At 39.3% G+C, this 5000-nt stretch overlaps 1 protein-coding gene across 9 annotated transcripts in view; it reads right to left on the bottom strand.

Moving 5' to 3' along the window:
• Positions 1 to 1135, bottom strand: part of LOC143299040 (membrane-associated progesterone receptor component 1-like) — a 26791-nt gene extending 25656 nt beyond the window's left edge. For all 9 annotated transcript variants that reach the window (XR_013057455.1, XR_013057458.1, XR_013057456.1 and 6 more), the window contains exon 1: positions 982 to 1135. The gene's annotated coding sequence lies outside the window, so the exon portion shown is untranslated. The remainder of the gene's footprint in view (positions 1 to 981) is intronic.
• Between the last annotated feature and the right edge of the window lie 3865 nt (positions 1136 to 5000).

The following is a 5000-nucleotide window of genomic DNA, read 5'->3' as shown; positions in this document are numbered from 1 at the left end:
CTCTCACCTCTCTTTTCCCACGTTTGACTGGAAAATCAAACTGCGCGTAATAGTCATTCGGATGAGACGTTAAACCGAGGTCCCGTGTGCCACACGCAGTTGGCGCACGAATAAGAACCCATGGCAATGAGAGTGTTGTCCTCTGGCAAAATTCTTTAGACGACGACGAAGAAGAATTTTAAAGAAAAGGAAAAAAAGGAGAAAGAAATGCATCCAATGTACCGCAAAATACAAGAAAACTTCATCTCTAAAATATATAAACTGACAATGACATAAAGCCGCATGTACACCACAATTCTCAAAGTTTGAGTGTGCTCCCACATCCCAAAGGACACAAATTCACACTAGTTCACACACGCAGATCACATACGCACATTAAAGATCATGTAATCCATGTGAGCGTTCGGTAGGTTATAGAAACAAGAACATACCCAGCGTGCACACCCGCGAAAACGGAATGTGGCTGCCTATAATTATGGCAGGGTGACTAAAAACAAAAGTCATACACGTGAAATGTTATATGTCGTATGAGTGTGTGTGTGTGTCAGCGTGACTGTAACCTGATTGAATGACACAGGAAACGAATGATGAGCGGCCGGTGACAACCGGCAGCCTGTTGTGCAAAAGACTCCGTGTTTGTAAAGCACTTAGAGCTTGGTCTCCGACCTGGGATAGGTGCTGTATAAGAATGTATATCGTATCATGAATAAATAAATAACGGGACATTAACACGCTTTTTTTTTTTTAATAGTAAAAATATGACACGCACATTAGAATTGATTACGAATACCAAATCTTGCAATCACATACAGCTAAATATGCTTTCATTTTCACACACACAATCTATATATACATGTGTACCATGTTCGAGAATCAGCCACTACATGAATAGTTAGGCTTTCAGTACGGTCAAGGGCAATATGTAGAGTATTGTGACAAATATTTGATCAGTCACTGACAGCACCAAATAGTCTTCCTTACCTGATTTCAGCCGTCTTCAGTTCAACTAAAAGCAAACAAAACACGCAACCACCACCAGCAGCAGATCGTTGGTGTATGATCACCAGTCACAAATGTTCGTGGCTGAGGAGTAGCTCACATTAAATAACAGTGCACTTGAAACTGGGCATACAGTTGCATCAGCTTTGCGGACACGCGTCCTGTAATGGTGCATCTGTACCCTTGCATGTATCAGGCAGTGGACACGTGCACTGCATGAAACACACCGGCAGTTTCACCCGAGCTTAACTTGTGCACCTGAAACGCAACGGTCAAACCTGTAGCGGCCCGCTTTAAACCGGTGACAGCTCGCTTATACAGGTCTACGCCGCTATAGTCATTCGGAGTCAAGGTACCCTGCCATTTTGAAATAAATGACAATCACGCGCTCAGTTCATCTTCTGAATCTCCGTTTCTGTGTATATGTTATATATCTATGTGTGTGTGTGTGTGTGTGTGCGTGCGTGCTGACAATACAATGATCCCTTCTCTTAGGGAAATAAACGAGAATCGCAAGCTGAGTTAATCTTCTGAATTTCTCTTTCTGTATATATATATATAGTATATATACACATATATCTAGAAGAAAAAAAAAACCTGTGTGTGTAGTGTGTACTGACAACAATCCCTGCTCTTCTGGAAATAAACGATAATCACATGCTGAGTTAATCTTTTTCGCTGTGTGTGTGTTGAATGTGTACTTGTACTGAACAATGCAATGGCACCTGCTCGTATCGAAATAAGAGAGAATCACATGATGAGTTCAGCTTTTGAATGTGTGTATGTGCGCGCACGCGTGTGTCAGTATATAATATTGTGTGTGTGTGTGTGTGTGTGTGGTTTCCTTTCCCACAGTGGTATAAAAACGTGCCACGGAGCGATCGCCTGCAAGGGTTATCCGCATTTTGACAACAGCGGGCTTCACTACAGTCAGCCACCACGGTTCAGAAACGTATGTCCGACATATCACTCTCTTTTCAAAGCCTCTGTCTTTAATTCAGATGCAGTTCTATGCATACAAAGTGCAGAAAAGAATATCATCGGGTGGCGTTTTGAAACGGGTTCTTCAAGCAAACAGTTCGCCGCAGTTTTGAGGCCAAACCGTTTGGGAATAAGGATCGACGCGCGAGTCCTATCAACTGCGAAACTATCGCATTTACACACACCCCTTGATTTTATCAACGGATTTACGCTAGTCTCAGGATCGATCCCCGGGGATCTCTGATTTCATTAAATTTACGGCATCTCCCATTATTGGTGTGGCCTGGTCTTTCATCGTGCTAAGCTAAATCCATTAAAAAAAAAAAAAAGAAAAAAAAAAAGTATCGTGTAGAATAAGAGACACACACACACACACTCACGCCCAAACACAAAAGACATCAAACACTCCTTTGTGTGTAACAGCTGTATTATGTCTCCCACATTCAGCACAGCATTAAAATAATGTATATATATATATATATATACACACACAATATATATACACACACACACGCACGAATCTCATGCACAGGCTTCTGTATCATTATGTTACACACGATGATTTGACAGAGTAGACAGTCAGAAATAAATAGAGACAGAACAAATCAATGCTGCCATTATCATATGATAGAAACACACACACACACACACAGACCAAGACTGATCACATGCTTGAAACACAAAATGAATGCAGCAACCAAACATACAGTTTCATCAGAATTTCATGATAGATCATTGAGAAAAAAAGCTGATGAGAAATGGAAAAAACTAAAGCATGCTTGTACAAGAATCAACATTCACATATTCTCATAAGCAGATTACCATAATGATGTAAAACAATCGTTTTCAAAGATCCTATTTTGAGAGAGAGAGAGAAAACACATTGTATTGTATATCAGTGTGACTATTTCTCTGTGTGCGCCTATATCTAGTTCCATGTCTTTGCTTGTCTGTGTACAAGTAACTGAATTGCAATGGCTCCTTTTTAAATCCCAGCAACACAGTTTATACGCTAGGGTTGCTGGTTGAGATCAACAAATTTTTATACCCTCTATAACATAAGTAATATTTCACACTGTCTCCTGTTCACAGACCTATCACATACTGAAATAACTACATGAAATAGATCAGCATATGATTTAGAATCTTTAAAATATATTTTTTTTTATTACTGTTATTCCTTGTAATATATTTTTCATCATCTCCCTTTAATATTTCACCATGCACAGTGGACACAAGTAAGGTAAACTGAATTACTAGATCAGCGCTTGACTTTGATATAACCTTTGTAGTGTAATATGATCATTCACCAAATATCATCGGGTTGGGCAAATGAATTAGATCAACACATCAATCATTGTTCTTCTTTCCATCCATCATTCTTGCCGAACAATTTACCACAATTTGAAGAAAAAAAAGAGTGAAAAAATGTCAGTGACGATAGTGGTGGTTGATAATCTATAGTGCTTAAATTCACTGTGTCCTTAAGAGTTCTGATAATTCCCTGAGGTACAGATGAAAAGCAAGTAGAGAGAGAGAGAGAGAGAGAGAGAGAGAGAGAGAGAGAGAGAGAGAGAGAGAAGCATCATACGATCTATCTTTCTTCTTACATGCATCATTTATTGTCATGTATCTATCGTTTAGCACTATCATTTTTCATACATTGTGAAAAAAGACACCCCCCCCAAATGAATACAAATATCTGCAGGAAAACCACCAGCCAACCAGCCAAAAAGACCTCATCAATTCTGCATCTTCCACAGCACTTCATGGCCACAGACCACATGTCACCCAGGACACAATTCTTCACTGTGTCCAGCTTTCACTGTGAAGAGGGTTTTCTGTTCACGCTGAGTGTTTACAACACCCCATCTTTACTTGGGTTACTTGGTATTTCTCTAATGTCCAGCTGACACTTTAGACAAATGTTACATTAAGGAAAGAGAGATAAAGGAAGAGAGAGAGAGGGAGAGGGAGAATGAAACGCCGACAGCTGGAATTCTGTGGAACCTGCAATAAATATCAAAGGTGTAACAGTATCAATCTCACAAGCAGTTCAAACACCGTCGCCCTGCACCACATCACAGTATCTGTCAACCGACTGAAAAGGCTGATTAATAAGGAACAACATAAATCATTTGTGTGCAGTTCAGAGTAGATTTCCACAAGTCAGTTAATCGCTGAAAATTCAGATAAAGGAGAATGAAAATAAAGCCTTTACCCTCCGTATTAGATATAGTACTTATCTTTATATATAAATAATGTGACCTTAATATCTGACCTTGAATCTTGATGGAAATAGCGCTGTTAGAGAGTGTAAACAAAGCCTTTACCTTCCCTATTAAATATAGGTTGTTTTATTTTATTATTTTATGTAAACACAATGTCTGACCTTGAATCATGGAAGTAGTGCTGTCACCACAGTCATTCACAGGCCACGTTTGATGAAAATTGGATGTGAAACATATGCTCTATGAAGCCTTTCTATTTTTTTTTTAAATAAAAACTTCAAGCGATGACCTCAACTTTCAACATGTCACCCTGTTGACCACATCATCACCATACATAGGATGACTGGCCAGTTCTTTCCATACCTTGCTGTCCCGACAAGTTTGCTTCCTCTACCACTTGTGGTAGCTGTGAAAACATCAAACGCCGCTAAACTTTACCACACACACACACACCGAGACCAGCTGATAACCTGTGTGTTTGTACATGTGAGTGAAAAACAATACAGAAAAAACAACATGGTTCACCTTTGAATATGTATATCACAAAGCTTGATAAAAAGCACAACGCCATGACATTTATCATCAGTATATATATCTATCTATCACTGTGCTGCAGCCTTCCTGTCTTGTCAATGAACTTATTGTCTTTCTTGTCAATGCACTTAATGTCTTCTCCCGCTCCCATTAAAACAAGTCTAAAACCGTCGTCATTTATTTCTCATGTTAAAACGGATTAAGATAAAAAGATTCAACAATGGTTTTCTTTCCTTCAGTGATCACTGCTCCGTC

The sequence above is a fragment of the Babylonia areolata genome, chromosome 24 (assembly GCF_041734735.1).
Source record: "Babylonia areolata isolate BAREFJ2019XMU chromosome 24, ASM4173473v1, whole genome shotgun sequence".
NCBI lineage: Eukaryota > Metazoa > Mollusca > Gastropoda > Neogastropoda > Buccinidae > Babylonia > Babylonia areolata.
The sequence above is the reverse complement of the archived record's forward strand: the minus strand, read 5'-3'. Positions and strand labels throughout refer to the sequence as shown.